This window comes from Triticum aestivum, chromosome 3B (assembly GCF_018294505.1).
Source record: "Triticum aestivum cultivar Chinese Spring chromosome 3B, IWGSC CS RefSeq v2.1, whole genome shotgun sequence".
In the NCBI taxonomy this organism is placed as follows: domain Eukaryota; kingdom Viridiplantae; phylum Streptophyta; class Magnoliopsida; order Poales; family Poaceae; genus Triticum; species Triticum aestivum.
The window spans coordinates 280,692,336-280,710,006 of NC_057801.1; positions in this window are offsets into that span (position 1 = coordinate 280,692,336).

Genomic DNA, 17,671 nt, shown 5'->3' on the forward strand with positions numbered 1-17,671 from the left:
GTGAAGAAACCCAAGGTAAAACCCAAACCCGAGACTAAGTGCTTCTGTAATAAGGGGAACAACCACTAGAGCAGAATTACCCTAGATACTTGGTAGATAAGAAGGCTGGCAAGGTCGATAGAAGTATATTGGATATACATTGTGTTAATGTGTACTTTGCTAGTACTCCTAGTAGCACCAGGGTATTAGATACCGGTTCGGTTGCTAAGTGTTAGTAACTCGAAACAAAAGGCTACGGAATAAACGGAGACTAGCTAAAGGTGAGCTGACGATATGTGTTGGAAGTTTTTCCAAGCTTGATATGATCAAGCATCGCACGCTCCCTCTACCAAAGAGATTGGTGTTAAACCTAAATAATTGTTATTTGGTGTTTGCGTTGAGCATAGACATGATTGGATTACGTCTATCGCAATACGGTTATTCATTTAAGGAGAATAATGGTTACTCTGTTTATTTGAATAATACCTTCAATGGTCTTACACCTAAAATGAATGGTTTATTAAATCTCGATCGTAGTGATACACATGTTCATGCCAAAAGATAGTAATGATAGTACCACCTACTTGTGGCACTGCCACGTAAGTCATATCGGTATAAAACGCATGAAGAAGCTCCATATTGATGGATCTTTGGGCTCACTCGTTTTTGAAAAGTTTGAGACATGCGAACCATGTCTATTGGTGTATATGCATGAAGAAACTCCATGCAAATGGACCGTTTTGACTCACTTGATTTTGAATCACTTGGGACATGCAAATCATACCACATGGGCAAGATGACTGAAAAGCCTCGTTTTCAGTAAGATGGAACAAGATAGCAACTTGTTGGAAGTAATACATTTTGATGTGTACAGTCCAATGAGTGCTGAGGCATGTAGTGGATATTGTTATGTTCTTACTTCACAGATAATTTGAGTGGATGTTGAGTACATTTACTTGATGAATCATGAGTCTGAATTATTGAAAGGTTCAAGTAATTTCAGGGTGAAGTTGAAAGATCGTCGTGACAAGAGGATAAAATATCTATGATATGATCATAGAGATGAATATCTGAATTACGAGTTTGGCACAGAATTAAGACATTGTGGAAATAGTTTCACAACTAATACAGCCTGGAACACCATAGTGTGATGGTGTGTCCGAACATCATAACTGCACCCTATTGGATATGATGCATACCATGATGTCTCTTATCGAGTTACCACTATCGTTCATGGGTTAGGCATTAGAGACAACCACATTCACTTTAAATAGGGCACCACGTAATTCCGATGAGATGACACCGTATGAATTATGGTTTAGAGAAACCTAAGTTGTCGTTTCTTAAAAGTTTGGGGCTGCGACGCTTATGTGAAAAAGTTTCAGGTTGATAAGCTCGAACCCAAAGCGGATAAATGCATCTTCATAGGACACCCAAAACAGTTGGGTATACCTCCTAATTCAGATCCGAAAGCAATATGGATTGTTTCTAGAATCGGGTCCTTTCTCGAGGAAAAGTTTCTCTCGAAAGAGTTGAGTGGGAGGATGGTGGAGACTTGATGAGGTTATTGAACCGTCACTTCAACAAGTGTGTAGCAGGGCACAGGAAGTTGTTCCTGTGGCACCTACACCAATTGAAGTGGAAGCTTATGATAGTGATCATGAAGTTTCGGATCAAGTCACTACCGAACCTCGTAGGGTGACAAGGATACGTACTACTTCAGAGTGGTACAGTAATCCTGTCTTGGAAGTCATGTTGCTAGACAACAATGAACCTACGAGCTATGGAGAAGCGATGGTGGGCCCGGATTCCGATAAATGGCTCAAGGCCATAAAACCCGAGAGAGGATCCATGTATGAAAACAAAGTGTAGACTTTGGAAGAACTACTTGATGGTCGTAAGGCTGTTAGGTACATATGGATTTTGAAAGGAAGACAGACAATGATGGTAAGTGTCACCATTGAGAAAGCTCGACTTGTCGTTAAGATGTTTTTCGACAAGTTCAAGGAGTTGACTACGATGAGACTTTCTCACTCGTAGCGATGCTAAGAGTCTGTTGGAATTATATTAGCAATTACTGCATTATTTATGAAATCTTGCAGATAGGATGTCAAAACATTGTTTCCTCGACGATTCTTGAGGAAAGGTTGTATGTGATACAACCGGAAGGTTTTGTCTATCCTGAAATATGCTAATAAGTATGCAAAGCTCCAGCAATCCTTCTGAGGACTGGAGTGAGCATCTCGGAGTTGGAATGTATGCTTTGATGATGATCAAAGATTTTGGGTGTATACAAAGTTTATGAGAAACTTGTATTTCCAAAGAAGTGAGTGGGAGCACTATAGAATTTCTGATGAGTATATGTTGTTGACATATTAATGATCAGAAATGACGTAGAATTTCTGGAAAGCATATAGGGTTATTTGGAAAGTGTTTTCAATGGAAAACCTGGATTAAGCTACTTGAACATTGAGCATCAAGATCTATAAGGATAGATCAAAACGCTTAATAGTACTTTCAAATGAGCACATGCCTTGACGTGATCTTGAAGGTGTTCAAGATGGATCAGTCAAAGAAGGAGTTCTTGCCTGAGTTGTAAGGTATGAAGTTAAGACTTAAAGCTCGACCATGGCAGAATAGAGAGAAAGGAACGAAGGTCGTCCCCTATGCTTAAGACATAGGCTCTACAGTATGCTATGCTGTGTACCGCACCTGAAGTGTGCTTTACCATGAGTCAGTCAAGGGGTACAAGAGTGATCCAAGAATGGATCACAGGACAGCGGTCAAAGTTATCCTTAGTAACTAGTGGACTAAGGAATTTTCTCAATTATGGAGGTGGTAAAAGAGTTCGTCGTAAAGGGTTACGTCGATGCAAGCTTAACACCTATCCGGATAGCTCTGAGTAGAGATACCGGATACGTATAATGGAGCAACAATTTAGAATAGCTCCAAGTAGAACAGTTATTTGGAATAGCTCCAAATAGAACGTGGTAGCTGCATCTAGGAGATGACATAGAGATTTGTAAAGCACACACGGATCTGAAAGGTTCAGACCCGTTGACTATAACCTCTCTCACAAGCATAACATGATCAAACCCAGAACTCATCGAGTGTTAATCACATGGTAAATGTGAACTAGATTATTGACTCTAGTAAACTCTTTGGGTGTTAGTCACATGGGGATGTGACCTTGAGTGTTAATCACATATCGATGTGAACTAGATTATTGACTCTAGTGCAAGTGGGAGACTGTTGGAAATATGCCCTAGAGGCAATAATAAATTGATTATTATTATATTTCCTTGTTCATGATAATCGTTTATTATCCATGCTAGAATTGTATTGATAGGAAACTCAGATACATGTGTGGATACATAGACAACACCATGTCCCTAGTAAGCCTCTAGTTGACTAGCTCGTTAATCAATAGATGGTTACGGTTTCCTGACCATGGACATTGGATGTCGTTGATAACGGGATCACATCATTAGGAGAATGATGTGATGGACAAGACCCAATCCTAAGCCTAGCACAAGATCATGTAGTTCGTATGCTAAAGCTTTTCTAATGTCAAGTATCATTTCCTTAGACCATGAGATTGTGCAACTCCCGGATACCGTAGGAGTGCTTTGGGTGTGCCAAACGTCACAACGTAACTGGGTGGCTATAAAGGTACACTACGGGTATCTCTGAAAGTGTCTGTTGGGTTGGCACGAATCGAGATTGGGATTTTGTCACTCCGTGTAAACGGAGAGGTATCTCTGGGCCCACTCGGTAGGACATCATCATAATGTGCACAATGTGACCAAGGGGTTGATCACGGGATGATGTGTTACGGAACGAGTAAAGAGACTTGCCGGTAACGAGATTGAACAAGGTATCGGTATACCGACGATCGAATCTCGGGCAAGTACCATACCGCTAGACAAAGGGAATTGTATACGGGATCGATTGAGTCCTTGACATCGTGGTTCATCCGATGAGATCATCGTGGAACATGTGGGAGCCAACATGGGTATCCAGATCCCGCTGTTGGTTATTGACCGGAGAACATCTCGGTCATGACTACATGTCTCCCGAACCCGTAGGGTCTACACACTTAAGGTTCGATGACGCTAGGGTTATAAAGGAAGCTTGTATGTGGTTACCGAATGTTGTTCGGAGTCCCGGATGAGATCCCGGACGTCACGAGGAGTTCCGGAATGGTCCGGAGGTAAAGATTTATATATAGGAAGTCCTGTTTCGGCCATCGGGACAAGTTTCGGGGTCATCGGTATTGTACCGGGACCACCGGAAGGGTCCCGGGGGCCCACCGGGTGGGGCCACCTGCCCCGGGGGGCCACATGGGCTGTAGGGGGTGCGCCTTGGCCTACATGGGCCAAGGGCACCAGCCCCTAGAGGCCCATGCGCCAAGATATAGGAAAAAGGGGAGAGTCCTAAAGGGGGAAGGCACCTCCGAGGTGCCTTGGGGAGGATGGACTCCTCCCCCCTCCTTAGCCGCACCCCTTCCTTGGAGGAGGGGGCAAGGCTGCGCCTCCCCCCTCTCCCCTGCCCCTATATATAGTGGAGGGGAGGGAGGGCATCCATACCTGAGCCCTTGGCGCCTCCCTCCCTCCCGTGACACCTCCTCCTCTCCCGTAGGTGCTTGGCGAAGCCCTGCAGGATTGCCACGCTCCTCCATCACCACCACGCCGTTGTGCTGCTGCTGGATGGAGTCTTCCTCAACCTCTCCCTCTCTCCTTGCTGGATCAAGGCGTGGGAGACATCGTCGAGCTGTACGTGTGTTGAACGCGGAGGTGTCGTCCGTTCGGCACTAGGATCATCGGTGATCTGAATCACGACGAGTACGACTCCATCAACCCCGTTCACTTGAACGCTTCCGCTTAGCGATCTACAAGGGTATGTAGATGCACTCCCCTTTCTACTCGTTGCTGGTCTCTCCATAGATAGATCTTGGTGTTACGTAGGAAATTTTTTGAATTTCTGCTACGTTCCCCAACATGGGAGGCGTAGGATGAAGATGGTCTCTCTCAAACAACCCTGCAACCAAATAACAAAGAGTCTCTTGTGTCCCCAACACACCCAATACAATGGTAAATTGTATAGGTGCACTAATTCGGTAGTCCTGCTGAAAACAACATCAGTTCGGGTTAGTTCTAACCATATCATACCGAAAGCATGTAAAAATATTATAAACATGGCATGAATACATCAGAAATTATAGATACGTTGGAGACGTATCATGCCCCCTGCCCTCTTATATAAAGGAGGGAGGGGAGGCCGGCTGTCCCTAGGGGGCGCGCCCAAGAGGAGGAGTCCTACTAGGACTTCCTAGTCCTAGTAGGATTCCACTTCAAGGAAGAGAGGGGGAAGGAAGGAGAGGGAGAGGGAGTAGGAAAGGGGTGCCGCCCCCCTTCCCTTGTGCAATTCAGACTCCAAGGGGGGCGCGCGGCCTGCCCTGGCTTCCCTCCTCTCTCTCTCTCTCCACTAAGGCCCATGGTGGCCCATTAGTTCCTCTGGGGGGTTCCGATAACCCCTCCAGCACTCCGGTTTTACCCGAAACTTCTCGAAACACTTCCGGTGTCGGAATAACATAGTCCAATACATCAATCTTTATGTCTCAACCAATTTGAGACTCCTCGTCACGTCCGTGATCTCATCCGGGACTCCGAACAAACTTTGGTCATCAAAACACATAACTCATAATACATATCGTCATTGAACGTTAAGCGTGCGGACCCTACGGGTTTGAGAACTATGTAGACATGACCGAGACTCATCTCCGGTCAATAACCAATAGCGGAACCTGGATGCTCATATTGGCTCCTACATATTCTACGAAGATCTTTATCGGTCAAACCGCATAACAACATATGTTGTTCCCTTTGTCATCAGTATGTTACTTGCCCGAGATTCCATCATCGGTATCATCATACCTAGTTTGATCTCATTACCGGCAAGGCTCTTTACTCGTTCTGTAATAATTCATCCCGCAACTAACTCATTAGTTACATTGCTTGCAATGCTTATAGCGATGAGCATTACTGGGAGGGCCTAGAGATACCTCTCTGAAACACGGAGTGACAAATCCTAATCTCAATCTATACCAACCCAACAAACTCCTTCGGAGACACCTATAGAGCTTCTTTATAATCACCCATTTATGTTGTGACGTTTGATAGCACATAAGGTGTTCCTCCGGTATTCGGGAGTTGCATAATCTCATAGTCTGAGGAACATGTATAAGTCATGAAGAAATCAGTAGCAATGAAACTGTAACGATCATATTGCTAAGCTAACGGATGGGTCGTGTCCATCACATCATTCTCCTAATGATGTGATCCCGTTCATCAAATGACAACACATGTCTATGGTTAGGAAACATAACCATCTCGATTAACGAGCTAGTCAAGTAGAGGCATACTAGGGACACTATATTTTGTCTATGTATTCACACATGTACTAAGTTTCTGGTTAATACAATTCTAGCATGAATAATAAACATTTATCATGAAATAAGGAAATAACTTTATTATTGTCAGATGTCGGGTTCCGGCAAAACCCTTCAGGTTTGGACTCTGGGGTGCGCGCGAAGATCTACTCCCTACCGATCCACGCCCAAAAACCTCGTCGCGAATCTAAGCTACATGATGAACAACACAACGGACACGAGATTTATACTGGTTCGGTCCACTGTTGTGGTGTAATACCCTAATCCAGTGTGTGGTGTGGTGGATTGCCTCTGGGGCTGATGGTGAATAGTACAGAGGAAGAACAGCCTCACGAGGGGTGTTCTTGTGGTGGTTTGCTTGGTGAGGATTGGCTCCGTCTCTCTTGGCTCTAGGTGAGATCCAGATGCTTCCTACTGTGGTGGCTATCTCTATATATGGAGGCCCTGGTCCTCTTCCCAAATATTGAGCGGGATGGGAGCCAACAACGGCCATTTTGAAGGGGGAAAGCTAGTACAAACTATCCTGACTAAAGTTGCTCTTCGACTGCCAAAGGCACTGGTGATGACGCCGTCTTGGGCTCCATGGTGATCTCTGTCCTGTCGTCCTAATGGTCTTGGTCTCGTTGCACCAATATGGAAACCTTTGCTTGATGCCTCGGTACTCTGCGCCTGCGCCTGCCCCTTTGCACCAAAGAGGAAACGAGGACACTGCACAGGCTGGCGCCTGCCTGGTCTCGATCGTCACGGCTTGCATCACGAGCACCTCGCAAGGTACTCCTTGGCTTGATCTCTTTGCCTCCTCGTGAGCCTGCCTGATGAGGCCGCCTCTAAGGAAGCCTTGTGTCGTCCGTCCCGCGAGGCTTGGCCCCTCGTGAGGGTCTTGAGCTTGGGTTGATGTAGACGGGCCATACTGGGCTACTGCTTGGGCCACGCCGCAGGCCGCAGGCAGGAAAGTCTGGGGACCCCCGTTCCCAGAACGCTGATAGTAGCCCCCGGGCCCAAGGCACGCTCGGACTTGGCTTAGCAGCGAAGCCAAAGGGCAAGTGCGGAGCGCCGTGGGCCCCAACAGCTTGCGGCCATTGTCGCCACGTGGCGGTTGATTGGATGTGGGCTTCTCTGCTTCCCCATGCTACTTCAACAATTGCCTGATTTGACGAGTCCCTGCTGCATGCAAAAAGAGTCATGATTACCTGCGATCGGGGAGGCCGACGGTTGGCCTCCTATGGACTATAAGTATGGAGAGGCACGAGCCCCCGTTGTCGATCTCTTCTTGCTCCGCTCGCTTCTTCTTCCTTGCTCCTCCTCCATCTTGCTGCCAATGGCACCAATCCGCCGGTTCTCAGCCGACGAGAAAGGAAAGCCCCCCCCCCCAGAAGGGGCCTGACCCGCTCCCGCCGAAGAAACGGCTGGTCCCCGGCCGCCGCGACGAGGTCGCAAGGCTGGAGACGTCGAGGCCTTGGTACAAGCGGCCACCTCCTGGGTTTCCGCTACCCCTGTACGCCCGGGCCGAGGGCCCTAGAGAAGGAGACACTAAGCGCCACTGCTTGTGTTGCTGCCGAGGCCGGCGATCCATGGCGGTGCGGGCCGTTGCTCCTGTAGTCCACGCCGCGGACACCTCTCGTGAGCTCGTGCTCCATGTTGTGATGCCTCCGAGCACCTGGATCCGCTTTCCTCCCTTCTTCGCCTTTGAGAGGCCGCCGAGGGGGCCTCTCGAGCTTTGGCTGTAGCATGCCGACTGCGGTACCCCAGCGACCGGAGTGGAGGTTGAAGTCATCGCTCAGGGCAAGGTCTTCATGACCCAAGGCTAGGGCGAGATTGCCCGGGTCTGCCGAATAGGGGGTGCCCTCGTGATTCATTTCGAATATGATGGCGCCTCCTTGATGCTCTTCAAGGTCTTTGATGCAGAAGGCTGCCGGCTGGAGTGCTGTCCCAAAAGAGGCCGCTAGGACATCGATGTGGCAAGGGCTAGGCCTGCCGCCCGCTTCCCCAACGGCTCCTCTGGTAGCAGCGGCGATGCTTGGGAGTCCAGCGACTCTCCCAAGCTCTTGCGACTCCGGAGACAAGCGACCACAGCTACGTGCCCCCGAGCTCGCGTCGTGCCCGGAGCAAGGCAGCTGCATCAGGCCGTCGCCGCGGCTGATCTGGATGGGGTTGGCGCCAGCCTCCCGTGGCCCACTGTTGATGATGGCGTCGGCCATGGGGGCGCGTGTAGTTAGGGCTCCTTAGGATTCGCACCTTTTGTTCCCTGTGAGGAATTGAGAAAGTACCCTGTGGGGGCATGTAAAAGGGTCCGTGATGTCTTTTGTTGATATTATCCTTATTATGAAGCGGTGTGAATGCTCGTCTTGTCCCGGTTTGGTTCTCCCTTTCTAACCTCGCGGCTACTTGGTGCTCTACGCTGACAGGTCCCGGTCCCCAGGCAGGCTTCAGTCATCGCTGGTATGCCAGGTCGCAATGCCGTGGTCAAGGCCAGGAGGTGAGTGGCCCGAGGTTCAGTAAGAGCCCCTGAGGCACGATGCTCAGGAGGTCCCCTTTAGCGCTCAAGTAGCCGCCGAAAGGTGAGAAAGGAAGGCAACATCGCCATCATAGAACCGCATTAAGTGGAGGCTTTGTGTCGCATCAATTAGCTATTTCAAGGGGGAGACTTATCTCGAGGACATGGAGTTGATCATTCGCGAGGCGCTGGACTTGATTGCCTGCAGCTGGGATGTAGTTGGGTTAGGCCTTCGTAAGCCTCTCCTCCCCTCCCCGTACTCTCCTTCGTGCTGTACGTCCTCAGGTCCCGGCCCTCGAGCGAGCTCAGCCGCCGCTGGTATGCCAGGTCGCGATGCCGTGGACAAGGCCAGGGGGTGAGGGCTGGAGAGCCAGTGAGAGCTCCTGAGTTGCGATGCTCAGGAGCCCCCCTTTTAACGCGCAAGCGGATCGCACAGGTAAGGGAGAGAGAGAGCTCGCGACGCCCCCCCATTAGTCCTCAGGAAGCTCCTGCAAACTAACACAAAAAAAGCACGGGCTGCCATTACGATTGCCGGCCGGCCATTGGTTGCTCCGAGAGAGTGGTGAGGGCACTGGGGGCTTGGTGAGGTGACGCTTGCGGGGCTGCCGCGGGCCAGAGCTCGACCACTTAGATTTGTCGATGTTGTAGGGACGGACCCGTGCGCAAGTGTCGTGCCAGAACGAGCGGCTCCAAAGGTAGGTGTCAATCGAGCAGACGATTATGACAGGCAGGTTAAGCATGAAAGGCAAATCAGCTTAGACAAATGTAGGAAGGATACATGCCACTGGGTCAGGCCTGAGCGGCTTGGGGATGATGCAGCCCGAGGGGTGCCCCCAGCAAGGTAAACTAAAGAAATAAGCAAAAGGGATACATGCCGCAAGGACAAACCCACACGACCTAGGAATGATGCAGCCCTGAGGGTGCTCCTAGCTGAAATGAACTCAAAAGATGTAACCTGATACCATTGTAGAGCGGGTGTTGGAGTAGCTGACGATGCGCGATGAAGAGGCCGATCCTCACGAGTCACCGGAGCCCTGAGCCTCGGGAGGCTCTGGGGGTCCGGGCGGTTCCTCGAGGACCATATCCATCTCCGCCAGGACCGCGTGGTGCCTGGCCTCCTGAGCTACCAGAATGCTTCACAGAGGATGCTGGTGAGCGGCAGCCGCGTTCGGCAGGCCAAAAGGCATGCAAACGTAGCTGTGCGGCGGACCCTCGCAGCGTCCCACACGCGAAGGCCAGAAGCGCTCCTGAGAAGTGACTCGGCTGAGCCCTGGGTAGTCGATGCATACGCGCAGCCGCCATCCTCGCCTGGATAGGGAGCTACGCCAGGTAGGTGGCGATCGCTGCATATGACTCTTGATTCCTACAGCTCCTGAGTGGCCTTGGTGATGAACTCCTGAGGGTTGGGCCCTCCTTGCCCCATGACTTCTTGAGGGAAACATGCCGCAAAGCACGCCTCCAAGTGGTGCCCGAGCGCCTCCCTCGTGATCTTGGCAAAGTCTGACGCCCTCCAAAAGAGAGCCCCCGAGCCTTGCCCGAAGAGGGAGCCGGGCGCGCCTTCCTATGTGACAGAGGGAGGCGCCCCTTGCACGGGCACAGATCCTGACGCGGCGCCTCTGTAGATGTCAACCTCCTCAGGCCTTGAGCTGGGTGATGTCTTCTTCTTCTTAGGAGCTGCCTCGGGAGGGTTCTCGCTCCTGCTGTCTAGGTCCTCGACTGATGCAGCTTGGAAGGCACGCTCGAGAGAGCACACCACATCCTTCTCTTCGCAGGGGACTGTGATGATTCCGCCGCTTCCCGGCATCTTGAGGACATTGTAACCATGGTGAGTTACCGCCATGAACTTGGCCAGGGCTGGATACCCGAGGATGGCATTGTATGGCAGGTGAATGTGGGCAACTTCGAAGTCGATGAGCTCGGTACGGTAGTTCTTGCACTATCCGGAAGTGACAGGGAGGCGAACCTGCCCTATCGGAGTGGTGGAGCCGTCAGTGACTCCTGAGAAGGGCTTGGTTGGCTAAAGTTGATCATATAGCACTTGAAGCTTGTTGAATGTCTCGACGGACAGAACATTGAGTCCTGTGCCGCCATCGATGAGAGTCCTGGTAACTTGCACGTTGTTGATGACTGGGGAGCAAAGCATCGGGAGGATGCCAGCCGTAGCCGCACACTTGAGCTAATCTGCCAAGCTAAACATGATGGCACACGTGGACCACCTGAGAGGGCGCGTGGCCTCGAGCTTGGGGAGGACTGCGTTCACCTCGCGAGCAAACTGCTTGAAGATGCACTGAGAGGCTGGGGCCTGGGCTCCGCCCAAGATGCAAGTGATAGCACGTGGCTCCTGGAAGCCCCCAGCCCCCTCGTCTTGGTGGTGGTCATCATTCCTCCTCGACGGTGGTGGCAGAGGAGGAAGGCCTGCGTTTCCCTGCGGGCGATCCTCGCGAGGCTGATCCCTCCAACCCCCTCGCGAGGCTGGTCCTTCCAGCGATCCTCGCGAGGTCGGTCACGCCACTCCTGGCGAGGGCCCCGGTCGTCCCATCATCCTCCACCTCTTCCTTCTCCTCAGCCGTAGCCCCGGTCGGGGCCTCGACTGATGCGTCCTTCTCGAACGGATCTGAGCTCCTGGCATTCGTTGGTGTTGTGGGTGTAGAGGTTGTGGCAGGCGCAGAATCGGTCGCCCTTGGACGACTCCGGCTGGTCCCTGCCGCGCTTCGTGTTTGGTTCTGCTGCGAGCACAGCTGCTCCTTTGCGCTTCACGTCCTTGGCCTTGGCCTTCTTTTCTTCTGGGTCAGCAGTTGGAAGCTCGAGGAGGGAGAGGCGCCCCTCCTCAGCTCTTGCGCACTTGGTCGCCAGGTTGAATAGCTCTAGGGATGTGCACAGATCCTCATGGATGGCAAGCTCCTCCTTATTCTTGACGTCACGTACGACGTCAAAGAACGCTGAGATGATGGCCTCCTCAGTGACCTTGGGAATCTTGAGGCGAGCGCTGTTGAAGCGGTGGATGTACTTCTGCAGGGTCTCTCCAGGTTGCTGCTTGATGCGGTGCAGGTAACCCATGGCCGGGGGACGGTCGTGTGTGCCCTGGAAGTTGGCGATGAGACGGCTACGCATCTCGTCCCAAGAGGAGATCGAGCCGGGAGGGAGGTTCCGGAGCTAGGTGCGGGCACCATCTTTGAGCACCATGGGAAACCAGTTCGCCATGACCTTTTCGTCCCCGTTGGCCGCCTCGATGCCCAGCTCATAGAGCTGCAGGAACTACGCGGGGTCGGCAGTGCCGTCATAGCGAGGAGGCAGATCCGGCTTGAACTTGCCCGGCTAGGCGATGCTGCATAGCTCGATGGTGAAGGTGCGACAGCCTGCCGTGGCCACCGGAGCCCTTTGCAGTCGTGGGGCCTGCTCTTGGAGATTCCCGCGCACCGCCGCCAGGGCAGCACAGGGTCATGGTGTGCTAGCGCAGGGATGCGGTCTTGACGCGCTAGAGCAAGGAGCACGCGAGCGCCTTCTTGGGCCCGATGGATTTCTTGGCAGCTCCTTTCTTGTCGCGCGGGCACTGGACGCGGTGGGTCCCGTCCAGGGGCCGCGCGCCTTGGAGCCAGGGCGCCTTCTTGGGGAGGAGGTGGCGGAGGCGCCTCCTGAGCTGCGTCTCCCACGCAGGACAGAGGGCGAGGCAGCGAGAGGGATGGCGCAGGAGAGCCCCCTGCGGCGCTGACGAGCTCGGTGATGCGAGCGAGCCACTCCTCATAGAGGTCATCGACGGGGCGGTAGTGCAGGAGCTCACACGCGAGGAGCAATGCGGCCTGCGCTTCCGTGGGAGTGCGACGATCGTGAGACGATGGACCGGCTGGAGTTAGCGACGGAGTGGCGGTGCGGCCTTCCCGCCGCACCGAGGGATGCAGCAACGATGCTTGATGCTCGTTCCCCGCCGGGCCGGTGGCGGCGTTGGCGGCAGGCGACGGGGAACGACGAGGAGGCCCATCGATGGGGGCCGTTTGGGCGATGCGGGTTGCGAGAGCAGCCCAACGCTCGGCGCGAGCTTGGCGAGCGTCTGCCATGGATGTGACGAACGATGGGATGCAGAACGGCGGAAAGAAAGTTCCGGCGCACCCCTACCTGGCACACCAAATGTGGGATATCGGGTTCCGGCAAAACCTTAAGGTTCGAACTCTGGGGTGTGCGCGAAGATCTACTCCCTACCGATCCACACCCCAAAACCTCGTCGCGAATCTAAGCTACACGATGAACAACACAAGGGACACGAGGTTTATACTGGTTCAAGCCACCGTTGTGGTGTAATACCCTAATCCAGTGTATGGTGTGGAGGATTGCCTCTGGGGCTAATGGTGAACAGTACAGAGGAAGAACAGCCTCGCGAGGGGTGTTCTTGTGGTGGTGTGCTTGGAGAGGAATGGCTCCGTCTCTGTTGGCTCTAGGTGAGATCCAGATGCTTTCTACTATGGTGGCTATCTCCATATATGGAGGCCCTGGTCCTCTTCCCAAATATTTAGCAGGATGCGAGCCAACAACTACCATTTTGAAGGGAGACAACTTGTACAAGCTATCCTGACTAAAGTTGGTCTTCGACTGCCAAAGGCACTAGTGATGACGCCGTCCTTGGCTCCACGGTGATCTCCGTCCTGCCGTCCTGCTGGTATTGGTCTCGTTGAACCAATATGGAAACCTTTGTTGGATGCCTCTGTACTCTGCGCCTGCGCCTGCCCCCTTTGCACCAAAGAGGAACCGAGGACATTGCATAGGCTGGCGCCCTCCTGGTCTCGATCGTCATGGCTTGCGTCACAAGCACCTCGCGAGGTACTCCTTGCCTTGATCTCTCCACCTCCTCGCGAGCCTGCCTGATGAGGCCACCTCTAAGGAAGCCTTGTGTCATCCGCCCCGCGAGGCTTGGCCCCTCGCGAGGGTCTTGAGCTTGGGTTGATGTAGACGGGCTGTACTGGGCCACTGCTTGGGCCACACCGCAGGCCGCAGGCAGGCAAGTCTGGGGACCCCCATTCCCAGAACACTGACAATTATTGCCTCTAGGTCATATTTCATTCAATATGTTGCCCTTAGACTCCTTGGTTCTAAGACACCCTTACATATATGGGTGGTTAAGAACAAATCTTTTCGTGCAGGGTCAGGTTTCCTGACGAAATGCATTGGAATCTAAAGACAATCTTGAAGACCTGAAACATCTTGTCGGATGCAAGATAAAATGTACAAATAGTCTTACCATTTATTTCGTCCCTTGATTTCTTGAAGCTCACGCTATCATATCCTCCAAGAAACCTACTTTACTTGAAAGTGTTTCTCGTATTATGTTTGTCACTCACAATTGTCTTGGTGAAACTTATTGTAAATGCATCTAGTGCCACCCCTAGTTGGTTTTGGAGTATTGACAACAAACATGGTTGAGGGACTAATGTGTTTGTGAGATTTGCAGGATAACACAAGTAATAGTCCCTCACTGATTCGGTTTTTCAACCAGAGATGACCCATAAAAATGTGTGAAGATATTGAAGTCAATGGTGGTTCGTGAAGACATTCATGATGAGGATTATGACGTATGAAGACATTCACTTGAAGACTATGGAGTGCGAAAACATAGTTGTTTGTAGTTTCCTTTTCTTCTTTATGAGTCATAGGAACCGCCGTACTGTTAACTGGGGTCCAAGTGAACAAAGTCAGAGTGACTGATGTGATTCTCAACCAAATCCTATGTCTTCGAGCAAAGACAATGAGAGTAAATCTTATCTAGAGCTAGAGGAGTCAGCTTTGCTTGTAGCCCAAGCCAAGCTATCGTGTGTGTTTGAAATCCGACCATTGTACATGTGTCGGTTCCTTAGTGACCGAGGGTCATTTCGGACAAATCAGGTCAGGTTTCCACTTGGCTATAAATAGCCCACCCCCTACACCATAAATTCGTGGCTGCTCAGAGTTAGTGCACGGCTTTTGTCGTTTGAGAGCAACCCACCTCCGAAGCTTTTGAGAGAGAGATCCTTGTGAGGACAAACCCCAAAACACCCAGAGCAAAGAGTGTTAGGCATCTCTGAAGTCTTTCTATCTGCGTGATTTGAAGACTTGTTACACTTGAGGACTATGAATCCTCCAGCCGGTTAGGCGTCGCGTTCTGAGCATCTAATAGTCATTATGGATTGCCGGTGAACAAAGTCTATGAAGGTTTGGAAGTCTACCTTGAAGACTTACCTGAGTGATAGGTCGAGGACTAAGTGTTCTTCACTCTAGGGAATAAGGTGAAAACACTGTCTTCTGAGTTCAATCTCAGCCTCCCTAACCAGATGTACAATTGTCACAACAATTAGAACTGGTCTACCAAATCCTTGTCTACACCAATCAACTGGTTCTATCCCCTACTCTCCTTACTTTTCAGTTTGTCTTCATGAAGTCATTGCTTTCCTACTTGATTCATTTGACTTCACATTACAAAAAATACACTTCCGTGATGATACGTGTTTGTCATAGTAGGTCGCGTTTTTTCTCATGCATGTACATCCATGACGATTTTATGACATAATCAAGATAGTCATACCTGTGTTGTCGTAGAAGCGTTCCATGACATTACCAAAATTATCATCATGGAAGTGTCCACTTCCATGATGATAAATCGCACGTCACAGAAGTGCTTTCGTCAAGGGTGACCGACACGTGGCATCCACTGTAACGAAACACCATTAAGCTATCGGGTCCGGTTTTGGATCCAATAACCTGTTAACAGCCCGGACCAATGGGGATTTTCCACATGTAAAATCATCATTGGCTGGAGGAAACATGTGTCAGCTCCGCATTGGCACATGTGTCACTCATCCAATGGGCGAGATGCGCTTATGAAATGTTGACACGTGGACCGGCCCAAAAGTGGCCCATAAAGTTTAAATGGGCCGGCCCAACTAAAGGCCCACAAGATTTTGTGGTCCATAATGGGCCGGCCCAGCAAAAGCCCATGAGATTTTGCGAACCATAATGGGCCGGCGCAGCTAAAGGCCCACAAGTTTTTGCTGGCCATAATGGGTCGGCCCAACTAAAGGCCCGCGAGATTTTGCGGACCATAATGGCCAGCCCAGCTAAAGGCCCACAAGACTTTGCGGACCATAATGGGCCGGTCCAGCTAAAGGCCCACGAGATTCCGCCGACCATAATGGGCCGGTCCAGCTGAAGGCCCAAAAGATTTTGATGACACTAGTAGGCCGACCCATTAACAGGTTGCCATGTTTTGGGCCAAATGACGACCCATATTTGATCCGGTCCATTAATAGCGTGCCATGTTCCGGGCCTAATAAAGGCTTGTATGAGATACAGCCTGTTAAAAGCCTACCATGTTCTGGGCCAAATTATGGCCTAGATCAGCTCCGGCCCTTTGAGAGGCTTTGGGCTAAATTATGGCCCATATCAGATTCGGCCCGTCAACAGGACGCTATGCTTGTGGGCCCACATGATAAAGGGCCATTCAGTAATTCGACATGATATTAGTTTCAGCTTGTTAAAGGCCCGTTTAACATTTCAGCCCTATATATATTTTGGCCTATTAAAAGCCCGTCATATAGTTGGGCCTAACTATGGCCCCGTTTGCATCCAATCTGCTCACAGCCGATAATCTGATTGGGCCAAACAAGGACTGAGACAATTTTGGCCTGTTATAATCCCATAATTTGATTGGCACAATCATGGGCCAGGGTCCATTTCAGCCTGCTGCCGACCCGTGAGCTGTTCGGCATGTTTCAGGCCCAACCTACTTTCCAGCCTCCTAATACCCCATTGAGTTCTCTTGGGAAAATAGGGCCGGCGGTTTACTCGCCCTATTAAAGGCCCGAATATACTAGTGGGCCAGTTTACATTTAGGCCTGTTAACGGACCAAGATGACGGGGCCCATGTGAAGGAAATATGCCCTAGAGTCAATAATAAAGTTATTATTTATTTCCTTATTTCATGATAAATGTTTATTATTCATGCTAGAATTGTATTAACCGGAAACTTAGTACATGTGTGAATACATAGACAAACATAATGTCACTAGTATGCCTCTACTTGACTAGCTCGTTAATCAAAGATGGTTAAGTTTCCTAACCATAGACATAAGTTGTCATTTGATTAGGAGAATGATGTGATTGACTTGACCCATTCCGTTAGCTTAGCACTTGATCCTTTAGTATGTTGTTATTGCTTTCTTCATGACTTATACAAGTTCCTATGACTATGAGATTATGCAACTCCTGTTTACCGGAGGAACACTTTGTGTGATACCAAATGTCACAACATAACTGGGTGATTATAAAGGTGCTCTACAGGTGTCTCCAAAGGTACTTGCTGAGTTGGCGTATTTCGAGATTAGGATTTGTCACTCCGATTGTCGGAGAGGTATCGCTAGGCCCTCTCAGTAATGCACATCACTATAAGCTTTGCAAGCAATGTGACTAATGAGTTAGTTGCGGGATGATGCATTACATAATGAGTAAAGAGACTTGCCGGTAACGAGATTGAACTAGGTATTGAGATACCGACGATTGAATCTCGGGCAAGTAACATACCGATGACAAAGGGAACAACGTATGTAGTTATGCGGTTTGACCGATAAAGATCTTCGTATAATATGTGGGAACCAATATGAGCATCCAGGTTCCGCTATTGGTTATTGACCGGAGACGTGTCTCGGTCATGTCTACATAGTTCTCGAACCCGTAGGGTCCGCACGCTTAAAGTTTGGTGACGACCGGTATTATTAGTTTTTGTCTTATTG